Here is a 19973-nt window from a genome sequence, read left to right as displayed (position 1 = left end):
AGTGTGGGTCTTTGGAGGCAGCCCTGGAGTGGGACAGTTCTTTTTTTTTTTTTTTTTTTTTTTGAGACTGAGTCTGGCTCTGTCGCCCAGGCTGGAGTGCAGTGGCCGGATCTCAGCTCACTGCAAGCTCCGCCTCCCAGGTTTACGCCATTCTCCTGCCTCAGCCTCCGGAGTAGCTGGGACCACAGGCGCCCGCCACCTCGCCCGGCTAGTTTTTTGTATTTTTTAGTAGAGACGGGGTTTCACCGTGTTAGCCAGGATGGTCTCGATCTCCTGACCTTGTGATCCGCCCGTCTCGGCCTCCCAAAGTGCTGGGATTACAGGCTTGAGCCACCGCGCCCGGCAAGTGGGACAGTTCTGAACAGTGTTCTAGAGAGAAGAAAACACTGGGGAGGAGGGTGGAGGCAGATCAAAATCACCTCCCCATCCCAGATGGCTGGCAGGACAGGATCCAGCCTCTCCCATAACAGACTACAGAACAGAGCCTGTCCCAGATGGACGGTGCAGAGGGAGGTGGGCATGGCAGGAGTCATCCAGAAGCCACAGGAACGCTCCTGGATCTCAGATCAGGACTCTGCAACCCACCGCTCCACGCTGGGCTCGTAACATTCCTCCAGCTTCCATGAACTGAGTGAGGCCCAGTAGCTCTCCACATATGGAGGAAAGGGAGCTCTGTCCAAACCTGTCCTTGCCATCGTGAGCAAGTCATTGCAAAGCATCCCTCGCTGAGCCCGAGGCAAAGGGACACGTGTGGCTGGCAAGGGCCTGAGGCCACTGTGGTGAGCTGGGAAGGACGGAGCCTGCCAGCTCCCTGCAGTGCCGATTCCTCCTCCTGAGGAACATTTCTTCAAACAGATCAGTGTTCCTGGACCAAGGCTGCAGTGGGCAGCATTAAAATCCAAGTGGAATTAAAAACCAATTAGCACTTATTTCAGAAAAAAACAGTAAGCTGTGGATCACACGGCAGGGGAGTGGGGGGAGATTCTGTCTGTGTCTAACCAAATGGTACTAGCAGAGGGGGTGGAGAACTGAGCCTGGCACACACTGTGGCCGTGCAAAATAATGTGATAGATCACAGACCGCCTATTCTAACATACACATTCCCCCCAAGTGCCCACCACACACAAAGATCAGGAAGGTGGCGGGTGCTTCTGAGGTGGGCAGGAGGTGGCAATGCCCAAACACAGAACGCTGGGTCCCAGACATGAACCCTGGAGTGACAGGGGCGTGTTTCGGGAGGGTTGACATGGAATTTAATGTCATCCAACACCATTTGATGACACTGACATCAGAAAAATTCCAGATACAATTAAGGATGCTAGAATGTAGGAACTAGGGGTGGAGGCAGGGTGGTGGGTAGAAGACAGTCTGCTGTTCTTTTCCTCAACATTTCATGACAAAAAGTTACAAAGAAAATGCGAATCTACAAGTTTAAAACAAAAACCAGGCCCGGCAGAGTGGCTCACGCCTGTAATCCCAGCACTTTGGGAGAACGACGCAGGCAGATCACGAGGTCAGGAGATTGAGACCATCCTGGCCAACATGGTGAAATCCTCATCTCTACTAAAAATACAAACATTAGCCAGGCATGGTGGCACACGCCTGTAATCCCAGTTACTCGGGAGGCTGAGGCAGAAGAATCGCTTGAAGCAGGGAGTTGGAGGTTGCAGTGAGACGAGATTGCACCAATGCACTCCAGCCTGGCAACAGGGTGAGTCTCCTTCTCAAAAAAAAAAAAAAAATTAGAAATATAAAAAGAACTGATAAAATTATAATCACTGTAGGAAGCAAACATATTTCTTTTCAAGAGAGTAACAGATAAAATTGACCAAAATTATGGCTATAGAGAATCTGAATAATACAAACTAGCAATTTGATTTTAAAAGTTTATATAAAACTCTTTGCCAGAAAACAGATGAGATTCATTCTTTATAAACTATCCATGGGATGGCCAGAAAAATTGATCCTATATTAGGAAAGCAATTTTCTTGAATTCCCCAAACGAGAATTTTCTATTACAATACTTTCATGCTAATGCATTTACATGAGAAATGAACAATTCTGGAAAAGGGTAAAGAGAATTCTATCTCACTCAATGATTCTCGACCTCAGCTGCACGTCACAATTACCGAAGGAATCTAATATATGCTGACGTCCAGGCCTCACTCTCAGGGAATCTGATTTCACTTAACTGGGCATCTTACTTTTCAAGGTCTATTTTACATTAAGAAATTACTATTAAATGCTGGCCGGGCGTGGTGGCTCACAACTATAGTCCCAGAACTTTGGGAGGCTGAGGTGGGTGGATCACTTGAGGTCAGGAGTTCGAGACCAGCCTGGCTAACACGGTGAAACCCTGTCTCTACTAAAAATACAAAAAATTAGCCAGGTGTGGTGGCACATGCCTGTAATCCCAGCTACTTGGGAGGCTGAGGCAGGAGAATCGCTTGAACCTGGGAGGCAGAGGTTGCAGTGAGCTGAGATTGGGTCACTGCACTCCAGCCTGGATGACAGAGTGAGACTCTGTCTCAAAACAAACAAAAAGAAAGACAGAAATTACTATCAAATGCTTTAGCTGTGATAATTGTATCACTGTTGTGTTTTTAAAGAGAAATTTTCTCCTTTTATCTTATTTTATTTTTTTGAGACAGGATCTTGCTTTGCCACCCAAGCTGGAATACAGTGTCACAAACATGGCTCACTGTAGTCTTGACCCCCCGGGCTCAAGCAATCCTCCTGCCTTAGCCTCAGACCACAGGTGTGTACCACCGTACCTGATTAATGTTTTTTAAAAAATTTTTGTAGAGATGGGGTCTTGCCATGTTACCCAGGCTGGTCTCGAACTCCATCCTGCCTCCACCTCCCAAGGTGTTGAGATGACAGGTATGAGCTACTGCATTCAGCCTCTTCTCCCTTTAGAACTATTTACTGAAATATTTATGGGTGAAGGGAAATATGATATATGGTACTTGCCTCAAAACAATGGGCTGAGGAGTGGGCAAAGTCAGAATATAAACAAAATAAGCTTGCTCCCGGCTGGATAATATAAACTGTACTTCTTACATGTTTGCAATTGTTCATACTAAAAAGTAAAATTAAAAAACAAAAACCACACCTAACAACTTAAAAAAGCTTCCAAATTGACTGAAATATGCAGCTAGAGCTACATATTTAAAATTTGGAAATTTGGAAAGACTTCTGGCTATGTCTTAAATTAAAGAGAAAATCAAAAGTCAAAACTGCTAACCAGACTTCTGGAATGGGGAAGTGAGGAGGAGCTCAGAAAAGTATTTCCCACCAAAATCAACAATGAAAGTAGACAGAATTGCCAAACACAACCATTTGAGGATTCTAGAAATCAACCGAAGGCATGTAACTACCCAAGAAGCATTTACTCAAAAACTAAATAAATAAACACTGAACTTCAAGTAAGAACAGTGTGAGCATGTGGCGTTTAATTTAGGGTTCCTCCCATCACACACACCAACTCCATCCGTTTGACCAAGGCAGAGCAAGCCATGAAAACTTTGTGGCTGGAGGGGGGCCTAGTGCCAAACAAATGGGGAAGACCAACATCACAGCTAGACTGTGGTTACAATCTGGCTGGAGCCAGCAGCGGGCCTGGAGACTAGCCAGAAATTTAGCAGGAAGATCCAGGGAATGAGATAGCCACACCAGGCCTTGGTAAGGTCCCATGCAGCCCTGCTGGTCTGGAACAACGTGCATATACACAAGGTTGCACACAAGCTCCAGAGAGACTAGAGGGGCCCTTGCTGTCCATACATCCCCGGCCCAACATGATGCCTTGAGAGTGTGCAAGGGAGACACCAGAAGGCCAGGCAGAAAGTAATAGCTGGGGCTGACTCAGAAACTGCTTGGGAAAAAAACAAAGGAAGAAACTGAACTTTGAAAATATTCCCCAACCCACAGACACAGATCCATTGGCAAAGGACGGAAGCTTTATTGGCCTAAGGTGTTTCAGCACTATCTTTAATCTGACCACTAAACCACGCTGAACCAAAGGCAACCCCTAGTAAGTTATGCTTAAAATTAAAACAATTTTTTTTTAAAGAGAAAAGAAAAGAGAGTCTCTATACCACAAGGAGACAAACTCCAAAGAATTAGCCCAGGATACTCAGTAAACAAAACAAAAGGAGAAAAATGGTGACGGCAACCGCGGCCTGGGAAGGGAGAGATCTGAATCCACAGTTGCTACAGTGTATGAGCAGCAACTCAACAAACTGAGGCTGGGTACAGTGGCTCAAGCCTGTAATCCCAACACTCTGGAAGGCCAAGGCAGGAGGATCACTGGAGCCCAGGAGTTTGAGACCAGCCTGGACAAGATAGGAAGCCTCATTTCTACATGTATGCATGCGTGTGCACACCCACGCCAAACACACAAAGTTGGGCATGGTGTTGCATGCCTATAATCCCAGCAATTCGGGAGACTGAGGCAAGAGAATCACTTGAGCCCAGGAGGTCAAGGCTGAGAAGAGCCATAATCCTGCCACTGCACTCCAGCCTGGGCGACAAGAGTGGAACCCTATCTCACACACACACACACACAAAAAAGGCTGGACGCAGTGGCTCATGGCCAGGTGCGGTGGCTCACACCTGTAATCCCAGCACTTTGGGAGGCTGAGGTGGGTAGATCACCTGAGGTCAGGAGTTTGAGACCAGCCTGGCCAACATGGGGAAACCCCATGTCTACTAAAAACACAGAAATTAGCCAGGCATGGTGGCGCAGGCCTGTAATCCCAGCTACTCGGGAGGCTGAGGCAGGAGAATTGCTTGAACTCAGGAGGCGGAGGTTGCAGTGAGCCAAAATTGTGCCACTGCACTCCAGCCTGGGCGACAGAGTAAGGCTCTGTCTCAAAAAAAAAAAAAAAAGGAAAAAAAAATTGTGAGACACACAAACAGTAAAATGTGACCCCTACTCAGGAAAAGAATCAGTTAATAGAAATTGACTTCCAGAGGGCTTACAAGTTACACCTCAAACAGCTGTTACAAGTATGTTCAAATACTAAATAAAATAATGTTTAAAAAATTAAAGGAAAGTAGAAATAATCAATAGAAATTAGAAAAAAGCAATGGAAATTCTGATAACTAAAATAAAAAATTCACTAGAGGGGCTCAACAGCAGATTTGAGAAGAACCAGTGAGTTTAAAGACAGATCAAAAAAATGTATATAATCTGTACAGAATTTATATAATCTGTAAGAAAGATTGAATACGAATAAACAGGCCTTCAGAGACATGAAGGACACCATCAAAGGCATCAAGACAGACATAATGCGAGTCCATAAAGAGGAGAGAGTGCCATAAAAGCCAGGCGCGGTGGCTCACGCTTGTAATCCCAGCACTTTGGGAGGCCGAGGCAGGTGGATCACGAGGTCAGGAGATCAAGACCATCCTGGCTAACACGGTGAAATCCCGTCTCTACTGAAAAATACAAAAAATTAGCTGGGCATGGTGGTGGGCACCTGTAGTCCCAGCTACTTGGAAGGCTGAGGCAGGAGAATGGCGTGAACCCGGGAGGCGGAGCTTGCAGTGAGCCGAGATCATGCCACTGCACTCCAGCCTGGGCGACAGAGTGAAACTCTGTCTCAAAAAAAAAAAAAAAAATAGAGCCAGAAAAAAAAATCTGAACAAGTAATAGCCCAAAACATCCCACATCTGATGGAAAACATTAGTTTACACATCCAAGAAGGCCAAGAAACTCCACACACAATAAATAGAGAGCCACACTGGACACAACGTAGTCAAATTGGTTTTGGTGTTGTTTTGTTTTTAAACATAGTCAAACTGTTGAAAGACAAACACAAGGAGAAAAGCTTCAGCATCAGTACAAATGACAGCTTGTTTCCCACCAGAAACAATGGAGGATAGCATTTTCAAAATGCTGAAGGAAAAAAAAAAAACTGTCAAATAAGAATTCTATAGCCAGCAAAACTATCCTTCAAAAATCAAGGTGGAAAAGGGCACAGCAACTCATGCCTATTATACCAGCACTTTGAGAGGCCCAGGCAGGAAGATAACTTGAGGCCAGAAGTTTGAGACTAGCTTGGGCAACATAGCGAGATCCCCATCTCTAAAGAAAAATTCAAAATTAAAAAAAAAAATGGTTGGGCACGGTGGCTCACACCTGTAATTCTAGCACTCTGGGAAGCTGAGGCGGGTGGATCACTTGAGGCCAGGAGTTCAAGACCACTCTGGCCAAGATGGTGAAACCCCATCTCTACTAAAAATACAAAAATTAGCCAAGCGTGGTAGCGGATACCTGTAAGCCCAGCTACTCAAGAGGATGAGGCACGAGGATCACTTGAACCCAGGAGGTGGAGGTTGCAGTGAGCCAAGGTTACACCCACTGCACTCCAGCCTGGGTGACAGAGCAAGACTCTGTCTCAAAACAAAAGAAAAAAAATTTTTTTCAATTGGCTGGGTGCAGTGGCTCATGCCTGTAATCCCAGCATTTTGGGAGGTCAAGGTGGGAGGATTGCTAGGGTCCCGGAGTTCAAGACCAGCCTGAGCAACATGGCAAAACTTCATCTCTACAAAAAATTTAAAAATTAGCTGAGTGTGGTGGCGCACACCTATAGTCCCTGCTACTCAGAAGGCTGAGGTAGAGGATCGCTTGAACGCAGTAGGTTGAGGCTGCAGTTCAGTGCACTCCAGCCTGTACCACAGAGCAAGATCCTGCATTAAAATCAATCAATCAAGGCTAAATAAAGGCATTCCCAGACAAAGACTGAGAGAATTCACTGCTAGAAGATTTGATCTGTAAGAAATATTACAGAAGTCCTTTAGGCTGAAAGGAAAAGAGGCCGTATAACTCCAATTTACAATAAGAAAGAACATGAGAAAAGGTAGATACATGGGCAAATATAAAAAATGACATAAATACATTTTTTCTTTTCTTCTCTTGACTGAATTAAAAGATGTAAGATTTCATAAAATAATTATAAAACCATCCTGTGGGGCTTGTAACGTGACAATAATAACACAAAAGAGGGAAGAGAAAATGAAACTATATTACAGCAAAATTTCTATATTTAACTAGAACTAAGTTTTAATATTAATCTGAAGTAGACTGTGATAAATTTAGATGCATGCTGTAATCCCTAGAGACCCACTAAAAAAATAACAAGAAAGAGTTTAAAACCCAACCAAATAAAAATGAAACACTAGAAAATATCTGCTTATCAGAAAGACGGCAATAAAGGCAGAATAAAAGGAGAAAAAAAGATGTGAGACATACAAAAACCAGCAAAAACGACAGATGTTAATCCAAACACACACCAACAATCACATCAAACGTGAATGAATAAAATGTACCCTTTAAAAGCGTATATTTCCCCGTCACCACAACCTAAGCTTAGAAAATTTTTATCGTCCCCAAAATAAACTCTGCACCCCTAGCAATCACTTTGCATTTCCTGTTCACAGCATCCCCAGCCCTCGGCAAACACTAATCTATTTTCCGTCTCTGTAGATTTGCTTACTCTGAACATTTCATATAAATGGGAGGAAGCAATATATGCTCTTTTGGGTCTGGTTTCTTTCATTCATGTGTGTTTCAGAGTTCATCCATGTTGTAGTCTGTATCAGTACTTCATTCCTTTCTAAGGCAGAATAATATACCATTGTGGGTCTATATCGCATTCCATTTGGCCAATTATCAGTTGATGGACATCGGGTCATTTTCACTTCTGGGGTTATGAATAACGCTACTCTGAACATGCATGTACAAGTAATTGTGTGAACATATGTTAGTATTTCTTTTGAGTATATACCTAGGAGTGGAATTGCTGGATCATATGGTAATTCTATGTATATATTTTTTTTAGTAACTGCCAAATTGTTTTCCAAAATGGCTACACCATGTTACAATCCCACCAGCCATGTATGAGGGTTCCAATTTCTCCACATCCTGGCCAAGACTTGTTATTGCCCACCCTTTTGGCTATGGTCATCCTTGTTGGTGCGAAATAGAATCCTGTGGTTTTGATTAGCGTTACCCTAATGATAATTACATTGAGCCATTTTCATGTGGTTATAGGCCATTTGGATGTTTTGGAGAAATAGCCATTCAAATCCTCTGCCCCTGTCTAAATTGGGTTGTTTTTATATTGTCAAGTTGTGACAGTTCTTTGTATATTCAGCACATAAGTCCTTTATAGACATGATTTGCAATTATCTTTTCCCATTCTATGGTTTGTCTTTTTATGTTCTTGATGGCATCCTTTGCATCACAAAGGTTTTAAATTTTCATGAAGTCTAATGTGTCTATTTTACTCTTCTGTTGTTTGTGCTTTTGGTGTCTCACCTAAGAAACCACTGCCTAACTCAAGGTCACAAAGATATAATCTTATATTTTCTTCTAAGAGTTTTACAATTTTAACTCTTACATTTAGGTCTATGATCTACTTTGAGTTAATTATTATATATGGTGTGAGGTAAGGTTCCAACTTCATTCTTTCACATGTAGATATACATTTGTAGTTTCTTTGTTTTGTTTTGTTTTGTTTTTCCAGACAGGGTCTCACTGTGTTGCCCAGGCCGGAGTGCAGTGGCACAATCACAGGACACTGTAGCCTCCATCCCCCTGGGCTCAGGTGATCCTCCCACCTCAGCCTCTCCGGTAGCTCAAACTACAGGTGCACATCACCATGCCCAGCTAATTTTTTATAGAGCAGGGTTTTGCCATGTTGCCTGGGCTGGTCTCAAACTCCTGGGCTGAAGTGATCCAACCTCCTTGGCCTCCCAAAGGGTTGGGATTACAGGCATGAGCCACCATGCCCGGCCTATTTGTAGTAATTTTGCAACTTCTTGTGAGACTTAAATTATTTCAAAAGGAAAGGTTAAAAAAAAAAAAAAAAAAAAAAACTTTAAAGGACTGAAATCATATAAAGTGTGGCATCTTATCTCCAAATGTCTCCATTAAATAAGATACTTTTTAGGACAGATATGGCAGCTCATGCCCGTAATCTCAGCACTTTGGGAGGCTGACGCAGGAGGATTGTTTGGGCCCAGGAGTTCAAGACCAGCCTGGGCAAAACCCTGCCTCCATAAAAATAGAAAAAAATTAGCCAGGCATGGTGACGCATGCCTATAATCACAGCTACTCCAGAAGTTAAGGTGAGAGGATCACTTGAACTTAGAATTTGAGGCTGCAGTGAGCTGCAATCATGCCACTGTACATCAGCCTGGGCAACAGAAGACTCTGTCTCAAAAAATAAATTAAATTAAATTAAAAATTAGCTGGGTGTGGTGACATGTGCCTATAATCCTAGCTACTCAGGAGGTTAAGATGGGAGGGTTGCTTGAGCCCAGAAGGCCATGATCATGCCACTGCACTCCAGACTGGGTAACAGTGAGACCCTGTCTCAAAAAAAAAGAAAGAAAGAAAGAAAAAGAAAAAGGAAACAATTCCATTCACAATAGCATCAAAAATAAAATAAAATAAAATACATAAGAATAAATTTAACAGAAGTGTAGACTTGTACACTGAAAGCTACAAGCACTGAAATGCTGAAAGTAAAGAAAATCTAAATAAATAGAGAAGCATTCTTTGTACACAAACTGGAAGACTAAATATTAATATGGTAATTCTCACCAAATTGACATGTAGAGTCAACACAGAGTCTATCAAATCCCAGCAGGCTTTTGTGCAGATATTGACAAGATGATCTGAAAACTTGTCAGTATGCAAAGGACCCATATAAGCCAAAACAATTTTGGAAAAGAACAACAAGGTGAGGACTTAACACTTTCCAATTTCTAAAGTAACTTTAAAGTTACAGTAATGAAGACTGTGGCACTAGCAGTAGGATAGACATTTAGACCAATAGATCAGAAGAAACAAACCCTTATGTTAATAATCAAATGACTTTTACTATAGTGCTACCTAATTCAGTGGAGGAAAATGGTCTTTTTTTCAACAAATGGTGCTGGGACAATTGGATATTCATATGCAAAAAGATAAATTTAGGCCCTTACGTAATACCCAAAAATGATATCAAAATTAATGACAGATTCGAAGGCAAGAGTTTAAAGTATGCAACTTCTAGGAGAAAACATGAAAGAAGAACTTTATGATACTGGGTCAAAGAGTTCTTAAACATAATACCAAAAGCACAATACATAAAAGACTAATTGATAAACTGAATTTCCAAAATTAAAAACTTTTATATTAGGGTGGGCACGGTGGCTCACGCCTGTAATCCTAACACTTTGGGAGGCCAAAGAGGGCAGATCGCTTGAGGTCAGGAGTTCAAGATCAGCCTGGCCAACATGGCAAAACCCCGTCTCTACTAAAGATACAAAAATTAGCCAGGCATGGTGGCATATGCATGTAATCCTGGCCATGAGGGAGGCTGAGGCAGGAGAATTGCTTGAACCCAGGAGGCAGAGATTTCCGTGAGCCGAGATCGTGCCACTGCTCCAATCTGGGTGACAAGAGTGAGACTCGGTCTCAAAAAAAAAACAAAACAAAACTTGTATACTTCAAAAGGCATGACTAAAAAAATAAAAATATTTTCTGGGAGAAAATATTTGTAAATCACATATCTGATGAGTGTTACTCAGGACATATCAAGAACTCTTACAACTCAATGAAATAACAAGATTAAGAAATGGGCAAACAATTCAAATATACATTTCACCAAAGAAGATACACGAATAGTCAATAAGCACATAAAAAGATGATCAACAGCATTAGTCATCAGAGACGTGCAAATCAAAACTACAATGAGATACCACTGCACACCCACTAGGACGGCTGTAACAATAAGCGTTGGTGAGGATAAAGAAATACTGGACCCCAGCCAGGGGCGGTGGCATGCACCTGTGGTCCCAACTACTCAGGAGGCTGAAGCGGGAAAACAGCTTGAGCCCAGGAGTTCGACACTGTAGTGCGCCATGATCACACCTGTGAATAGCCATTGTACTCCAACCTGGACAACACCATGAGACTCTATCTATGAAAATGGTGCAGTCACTTTGGAAAACAATCTGGCAGTTTCTTAAAAAGTTAAACAGTTACCGAATGACCCAGTAATTCCATTCCTGAGCAGAAATGAAAACATGTCCACACAAAGACCTGAACATAAATGTTTGTAACAGCACTACTCATAACAGCCCAAACTGGAAACAATCCAAGTATCCACTAATGAATAATGGTAATGAAATTATCCATTCATGGTTAACAAATAAACAAAATGTGGTTTACACACACAATAGAATATTATTCAGCAATAAGAAGAAATGAACAACTGATCCGAGCAATCACCTGGAGGAAGCCCAGAAACATCATGCTAAGTGACGGAAGCCTGGTACGGAAAAGACTACATACTGTATGTATGTATTCGAAATGTCAAATACATGCATGTATTTGAAATGTTCAGAAAAGGCAAATCTACAGAGACAAAGAGCAGGTTAGCGGTAGCCTGGGCCTAGGTGTGGAAGCAAGGACTGCCTGTAAACAGGTACAAGATGGATATATTTTGGGGTGGTGGTCATATTCTAAAACTGGATTGTGGTGATAGTTATACAGCTTTACAAATTTACCAAAAATAGCTGAATTGTATAAATTTTTTTTTTTTTTTGAGACGGAGTTTTGCTCTTGTTGCCCAGGCTAGAATACAATGGTGCAATCTCAGCTCACTGCAACCTCCGCCTCTTAGGTTCAAGTGATTCTCCTGTCTCAGCCTCCTGAGTAGCTGAGATTACAGGCATGTGCCAACACACCTGGCTAATTTTGTATTTTTAGTAGAGACGGGGTTTCTCCATGTTGGTCAGGGTGGTCTTCAACTCTCGACCTCAGGTGATCTACCCGCCTCGGCCTCCCAAAGTGCTGGGATTACAGGCGTAAGCCACCACGCCTGGTCTTTTTTTTTTTTTTTTTTTTTTTTTGAGAGACAGCATCTCACTCTGTCGCCCCAGGCTGGAGTGCAGTGGTGTGATCCCAGCTCACTGCAACCTCCACCTCCTGGGTTCAAGCAATCCTCATGCTTCAGTCACCCGAATACCTGGGACCTCAGGCATGCACCACAATGCCCGGCTAATTTTTGTATTTTTAGTAGAGACAGGATTTCGCCATGTTGCCCTGGCTGGTCTCGAACTCCTGGCCTCAGGAGATCTGCCTGCCTTGGCCTCCCAAAGTACTGGGATTACGGACATGAGCCACTGCGCCCAGCCTGAATTGCATATTCTGAACGGGTGACTTTTATGGTACATGTGTATATATTACACATACAGGTGGTGGTGGTGACAACTTCTGTAACCTACTCACCTCTGGACTTCCTGCTCCATAAGAAACTGCCTGGTTCTTGAAGCCGAGAGGCTTCACGCTTGGATGTGCTTATCACTTGGGGTTTACAGAAACTTAACAGATACAGGAGTATCTTGAAAACAGTGTTTTCAAGGGAAGCAATGTTCAGATCCTCAACGTCCAAAAGTTACTCTTCCTAAAACTGATCTGGCTGCAAACCAACCTGTCTCCTCCACTGCCCACCTGCTGTTGTACACTCCCCCACTTTCCCAAGGAGCACTACCCCGAGGTGTGTAAACCTCCAGGACTCCAAACACACAACATCAATATTGCTTTCGGGGAAGCAGCCTTTAGTGAACAATAAAAAGCTACTTAAACCCCTAGACTTGCCTGTCTTTCCCTGACTTAAGTATCTTTCTGCCAAACATGAAACTTGGCTTTAAAAATAGGATTTTCTGAACCACAGTAGGATCATGAATGTCAAAGCAATATAGGTTAGTGGCTCTGATTTGTTCAAAGGGAACATTTTTCAGGACCACCTAATTTTTCGAGATCCACCAGAAAAAAATTTCCAGGGAAAAATTTACATGATTGTAATTACCTTGAACTAAATCAGTGATTACCCTTTTGAACATTTCCCACTATTAGCAAAATTCCTTTTTTCTTCCCCCCCATTTTTTTTTTTTTTTTTTTTTTTTGAGATGGAGTCTCGCTCTGTCATCCAGGCTGGAGTGCAGTGGCACGATCTCAGCTCACTGCAAGCTCTGCCTTCCGGGTTCACGCCATTCTCCTGCCTCAGCCCTCTGAGTAGCTGGGACTACAGGCGCCCGCCACCACGCCCGGCTTTCAGCTTCTGTGTACTTTACTCAATAAGGTAGTAAAAACTTTTTTTTATCTAATCACATCATAAAATATTTCAATTACATTCGACCTTCAAAATGTGTACTATTTTCTTCTCCCACTAATAAGACAAATGTAAAGTTACCATAAGATTATTTTAGATGTTAGCTTTACAGTGTACAAGGAGGTATATAGGGGCTTATCAAAATTCTTTTGGGAGGGGATGCAAGCAAAAATGTTTAAAGATGATCAGATTAAATTTGAATAATCCTGGCTAACCCATGCCCTAATTCCTGGTGGCTGAGCTGTAGGAACTCAGCATGGGGCACAAATTCTGGGGAAAGCAAGACTTCAGACAATAGCAAAATCACACGTGCCTAGAGGGATAGCCAGCAGCGTGGAGTCAGTCAGGCCTCACAGCCCCTTCTTCCCCAGCTTTCAGGGGCCTCAAAAGCAAAGCTGCCCAAGGGAAGACTTGAAAAGGGATTTTCTGAACTGATAGGTCAATTCAAAAGATTTCCTTTCAGTCAAGTAAAAGGGCTTTCGCCCTCCTTCAACTCAAGGAAGTATGGTACACACATATACACGCACACACATACACATACACACACACGAGGAATGCATTCACCTTAAATTACCTTGAACTAAATCAGTGATTACCCTCTTGAACATTTTCCACTATTAGCAAAATTCCTTTTTTCTTTTTTTTTTTTTTTTGAGACGGAGTCTCGCTGTGACACCCAGGCTGGAGTGCAGTGGCATGATCTCGGCTCACTGCAAGCTCTGCCTCCCGGGTTCACGCCATTCTCCTGCCTCAGCCTCCTGAGTAGCTGGGACTACACGCATCCGCCACCACACCTGGCTAAATTTTTTTGTATTTTTAGTAGAGACGGGGTTTCACCATGTTAGCCAGGATGGTCTTGATCTCCTGACCTCGCAATCCACTGGCCTCAGCCTCCCAAAGTGCTGGGATTACAGGCGTGAGCCACCTGCCCGGCCGAGGATGCTCTGTGCATTCACATACTCTGATGTGTATGCAATCACCCAGGATGGTGTTCAAAATGCAGATACCCAGGCCCCAGGCCCCAAACCAGAATCTCCAGCAATGTGGAACAGAGCTGCTATATTTTAACAAGTTCCCCAGGCCAGTCTGTTGATCACATAAAGCTAAGAACTGCTACTCAGGAAAGTCTAGCAAAGTGGTTCCCAAATATGTGATTCATACAAATCATTTGTGGAGAATTATTTATTATTTTATTTTATTTTTGAGAGTCTCACCCTGTTCCTCAGGCTGGAGTGCAATGGCACGATCTTGGCTCATTGCAACCTTCGCCTCCCGGGTTCAAGGGATTCTCCTACCTCAGCCCCCGAGTAGCTGGGATTACAGGCACCTGCCACCATGCCAGGCTAGTTTTTGTATTTTTCGTGGAGACAGGGTTTCACCACGTTGGCCAGGCTGGTTTCAAACTCCTGACCTCAAGTGATCCACCTGCGTCAGCATCCCAAAGTGCTAGGATTACAGGCGTGAGCCACTGAGCCCAGCAGAAAAATTTTTAAATTTAAATATAGATTCTAGGGCCCACGAAAATTACCATATTACTTAGGACTTTTTTGGTTGCAAGTGGCAAAGACCCAACTCAAACTGACTTGAAGGGAAAAAAGGGCCAATTTTTTGGCTCCTGTTACTGAAAAGTTCAGTTACCCAAAGAATTTGTATTGAATCATTTCCATCTCCTTTCCAACCGACCCTTTGAGCAAAGATGGTCCCCAGGCCCCCGGCAGCATTAAGCTTACACCCCACAACTTGGCACCTTCGTAGGAAGAAAGTTCCTCTTCTTTCCTGGGAGCTCCAGAGAAAGACCTACTGACTCGACTCCTCCCTTCCCTGAACCAATCCCTGTGGCAGGAAGACAAGGAATGACCTGACTGGCCCAGGCTGCTCCTAAGGCATTTCTAAGTACAAACCAGGTAGACTGGGGCACTCCACAACAGTGGGGTTTTTTTTCGTTGTTGTTGTTGTTTTGAGACAGTCTTGCTCTGTCACCAGGCTGGAGTGCAGTGGTGTGATCTCAGCTCACTGCAACCTCCGCCTCCAGGATCCAAGTGATTCCCTTGCCTTAGCCTCCTGAGAAGCCGGGACTACAGGTACGTGCCACCGTGCCTGGCTAATTTTTTTTTTGCATTTTAGTAGAGACCGGGTGTCACCATGTTGGCCAGGAGAGTCTCGATTTCCTGACCTAGTGATCCACCCGCCTCAGCCTCCCAAAGTACTGGGATTACAGGTGTGAGCCACCGTACCTGGCCCAGGGCTTTTCTTAAGTAGTTTTTTTTCCCCCTTCTGTTTCTAAAACTTCCTTCTGGAAAATGTGAAACCTATACAAAAGTATAAAGAAGAAAATGAAAATAACCTATAATCATCCTACCAACTAAAATTTTTAGATCTTCACACTCAAAGCCGTGCGCGTGAGCACTGGTCTCCTGAACAGAACCCTATTCTGTACAAAGGATGACGCTGTGATTCAGTCTTCAGGACAATTCTCCCAAAACTGAAGATAAACATTGTAGTCATTTTCATGTTTGTTCAGCCAACACTGGTTTGCTTCCCTTTTCCAGTTAATTTGCTCTTGTTTGTAACCCCTAAAGATGTGGGTATTTCCTAAGAAGAATCTCTGAAGCACAGTACAATTATAAAAATCAGAAAGTGACAGCCTTACGGTACTGTGATCCAAGGGACAGACACGATTCCAGTTTCAAGGGCATATTCCAGATTCCCTGCCACATCCCCAGTGCCTCGGGTAAGTAATATATTCCACACAGCGGTCTCAGTAAGTGAACGGACGCAATGGAGGAAGAGCAGTTCCCAAAAGGAAAACCCCAAAGGAATGGTGAATGGTTGTAGGGCGGCCAAACCAGCAGATGATCTTCCTCTCCACCTGCGGGAGCAGACGCTCCAGGAGGGAAGCCAAAGAATCCCAACTGTTACCAAGATTCCCCAGGTGATGCCGACTCACAGCCAGGTTTAAGAATCACCATTTTGGGAATAGATATAACCAGACACAAACACAGCATTTCCCCAGAAGCTTCTTCCAGATCTGCCTTTCACAAGAGAAGAAGAAAAAGTGTTGCATGCTGGGGGACTGGGGACAGGCGGCATCAGACCTGGGAGGGCTCGCAGTGGAGGGAGCAGCAGACAGGCTTACAGGGAGCAAGCGCCAGGCTCAGCACAGAAGGGTCTCATGCAAGCCTTCATGATGGAGGTGAGGCAGGCCCTAGCATCAAGCCCTCCATCAGCTCACATTCAGATGTGATCAGGAGCCGGGGCTGCACTGAGCAGGGAACTTGGGATCTCTTGAATTGCCAGTTGCCCCAAATCTCAGATGACAAACATACATCCAATGATCGAGCCCTGTCAGCTCTTTCTTCTCCTTACTATGCAGATAAAGAAACCAAAGCTGTTACTCACTTGGCCAAGGTCACAGAGCTAGCTGGTAGTAGAGCTGGGATCAATCCTAGGCTTTTTATTTCCAAGTCCTATCTTGAACTGTAGAGCACTATCCAGCTTCAGGAAGGAAAAGTAAGGATGACAACGATGATGATGATGAAAACTAATACTTTGAGTGCTTACTGTGTATCAGGCTCAGACTAAGTCCTTTACCTAAGTTTATCTAATGTTCTGAACCACACCCTGAAGCAAAAGGCTTTAGCATCCTCATTCTATATGTGAGAAAACTGCGCCCCAAGAGGGAGGTTATGAGTCCGAGGTCACACAGCTAGCAAGCGGCAGAGCTCTGAATCCAGACAATGTGGTCATGTTTTTTTTTTTTTTTTTTTTTTTTAGATGGAGTCTTGTTCTGTCACCCAGGCTGGAGTGCAGTGGCACGATCTCAGCTCACTGCAACCTCTGCCTCCTGGGTTCAAGCAATTCTCCTGCCTCAGCCTCCCGCGTAGCTGGGACTACAGGCATGCACCACCACGCCCAGGTAATTTTTGTATTTTTAGTAGAGAACAGGGTTTCACCATTTTGGCCAGGATGGTTTCAATCTCTTGACCTCATGATCCGCCTGCCCTGGCCTCCCAAAGTGCTGGGATTACAGGCGTGAGCCACCGCGTCCGGCCAATGTGGCCATGTTCTTAACCATGACATGATGTTGCTTCCCATGAGAGAAGGGAAATGTACTCTAGGCCAGGACAGCAGGGGAGTGGGTCTTCCAGGCTTCCTAAAGTCCCCTCTCCACCATTTTTTTTTTGTTTGTTTTGAGACAGAGTGTCGCTCTTGTCTCCCAGGCTGGAGGGCAGTGGTGCAATCTCAGCTCACTGCAACCTCCGCCTCCCAGGTTCAAGCAATTCTCCTGCCTCAGCCTCCTGAGTAGCTGGGACTACAGGCCCACACCACCATACCTGGCTAATTTTGTATTTTTAGTAGCGATGGAGTTTCACCATGCTGGCCAGGCTGGTCTTGAACTCCTGACATTAGGTGATCCGCCCACCTCAGTCTCCCAAAGTGTTGGAATTACAGGTGTGAGCCACCACGCCTGGCCTTAGAGTACCCTTTGAATAAAAACTGTGCATGTACACAGGCATGGGTGGGATGGCCATGCTAACTCCAGCCAAAGCTTACTGGATGAGAGGTGACCATCTGTGGTTGAGAACCGTGAACTCCACAAAGGAAGGGGCAACGGGGCAGCCAAATGCCTGGAGAGACCCAAAGAGGGGAGGAAGCAGAGAGAAAGAAGAGGCAGAGATGGGAGATGGAGACAGAAAATCGCCTAGGCCTTGGGCCTATCAATCCTGATGCCAGGAGACAAGTGCCAGTCCTAGGCTTCAGGAGGCATCTCACAATTCTTTGAGGCTTAGGTGGGTCTAAGATGGGTTTCTGTTATTTTCAACCAAAAGAACCGAGGCTAAGAAGCTGCCACCTGGCTCCTTCTCTGATGCCATCTCCTGCCATTCTCCCCTACTGCCCTCCTGCCACAGTGGCATCTGTGAATTGCTGGGAACAAGCTCTGCAAGCTCCAGCTTCGGGCCTTTGCATCTGTGGTTCTGTCTGGAATGCACCTTCCACGGCTGGCTCCTTATCTATCAGGCCTTGACTCAAAGGTGACCTCTTTAGAGGCCTGCCCTGGTCACTTCTGATAAAACAGTAGCCTCCCTCAATCTCTAGCCCTTCCCCAGATCTGTTTTCTTCATAGCACTTCTCACTATAGAACATTTTATCATGTATCTGTTTGTTTAGGGTCCACCTGCCTTCCAGAATGTCAGCTTCAAGAGCATGGGGGCCGTGTCTGTCCTGAGCCCTAACTGTAGCCCCAGCACTTGTGTGCCATGGCATAGGTGCTCAGGAAATACCCAAGTGGTATCTGCCCACACACATTCTAGGCACACCTCCTGGGAATAGTATCCCTGCCCTCAGAAACACAGGAACAATGACTAATATGTATGTGAGTGTTTACTATGTGCCAAACACTCTTTTTTTTTTTTTTTTCTTTTTTTTAAGACCGCATCTCACTTTGCTGCCCAGGCTGGAGTGCAGTGGCACCATCACAGCTCACTGCAGCCTTGACCTTCCTGGGCTCAGGTGATCCTCCCACTTCAGCCTCCCGAGTAACTAGGACCACAGGTGCACGCCACCATGCCCAGTCAATTTTTGTATTTTTTGTGGATACAAGGTTTCATCATGTCGCCCAGGCTGGGCTCTTCTCAGCACTTTACACAAACCAATTTAATTCACTGAGAGGTTTTTTTCCCCCAGGATGAATTAATAGCCCCAGAACATTGCCTACTGCTGCTTGTTCTCAGTTGTGCTTGATGTCAGCGTCTTCCCTGGTTTGGCCCAGCCATGGGGACAGAGGAGTCTTTCATGACACTTTCACTGCCTAAGTGGCCACCATTAACTTAAGGGGATTCGGAAACACCCTGGTCCCTGCCTAGCCAGGGTCCTGTGGAGGGGGCTCCTGCAGGATCAGACATCTGATAGGTCCATGCCTGCCAGCAGCCTCCACTGGCATCTAACATTGCCACAGAAGTCCTGGCCAGGGCAGAGGCAGAGAACAGGCCTAAAACATAGAACTCCAGCATGGGGTAAATGCTGCAGGCAATTACGAGTGGACAAAAGGGAGATTTGGCAAGAAACTGCAGGAAAAACTGCTGAAAACATATTACAAATAGGGAGCTGGTTATTAAATAAATCTGCAATATTTCCAGCCAGGCTCTGCCCCATCCAAGCTGTGATGTGTCACGCAGGAAACGACACCACTTTGTGCTTCGGTTTTCTTACTGTGAATGGGAATATTATCAATCTGCTTCATTGAGTTACGGCAGGAGACTGAAAGGTAAACTTGACAGACGAGGGCCTGGCTCATAGTAAGCTTGAGTCTCATATTAGTGGGAAGGAATGGATTATTTAGTCAGTAGGGATAGGGATAACTCGTTGACTATCGAAGTGGGGGAGTTGGATTTTTTTTTTTTTTTTTTTTTTTTTTTTTTTTTTTTGAGACAGAGTCTCACTCTGTTGCCCAGGCTGGAGTGCAGTGGTATGATCTCGGCTCACTGCAACCTCTGCCTCCCGGGTTCAAGCGATTCTCCTGCCTCAGCCTCCCAAGTAGCTGGGATAACAGGCATGCACCACCACGTCTGGCTAATTTTTGTATTTTTAGGAGAGACAGGGTTTCACCATATTGGCCAGGCTGGTCTCGAACTCCTGACCTCAGGTGATTCTCCCACCTTGGCCTCCCAAAGTGCTGGGATTACAGGTGTGAGCCACCGCGCCCAGCCACAAGTCTTTAAAAACAGACACTTTGTTTCAGGAATTGTAACTCTAGGACTTTGTCACAAGAAAAACTTCATAAGCAAACAAAGGATTTTT

General features: G+C 44.5%; 1 protein-coding gene across 5 annotated transcripts in view; it reads right to left on the bottom strand.

The window, feature by feature from the left end:
- Positions 1–19973, bottom strand: part of LOC105495419 (signal induced proliferation associated 1 like 3) — a 310011-nt gene that overhangs the window by 251431 nt on the left and 38607 nt on the right. Inside the window, exon 1 of one of the 5 annotated variants that reach the window (XM_071087646.1) lies at positions 16575–16927. The exons of the other annotated variants lie outside the window; for them this stretch is intronic. The gene's annotated coding sequence lies outside the window, so the exon portion shown is untranslated. Of the gene's footprint in view, positions 1–16574; positions 16928–19973 lie in introns of those variants that run through there. 5 annotated transcript variants of the gene reach the window in all.

Source organism: Macaca nemestrina, chromosome 20 (assembly GCF_043159975.1).
Source record: "Macaca nemestrina isolate mMacNem1 chromosome 20, mMacNem.hap1, whole genome shotgun sequence".
In the NCBI taxonomy this organism is placed as follows: domain Eukaryota; kingdom Metazoa; phylum Chordata; class Mammalia; order Primates; family Cercopithecidae; genus Macaca; species Macaca nemestrina.
Note: the sequence above shows the minus strand (reverse complement) of the source record. Positions and strands in the feature narration are given on the sequence as shown.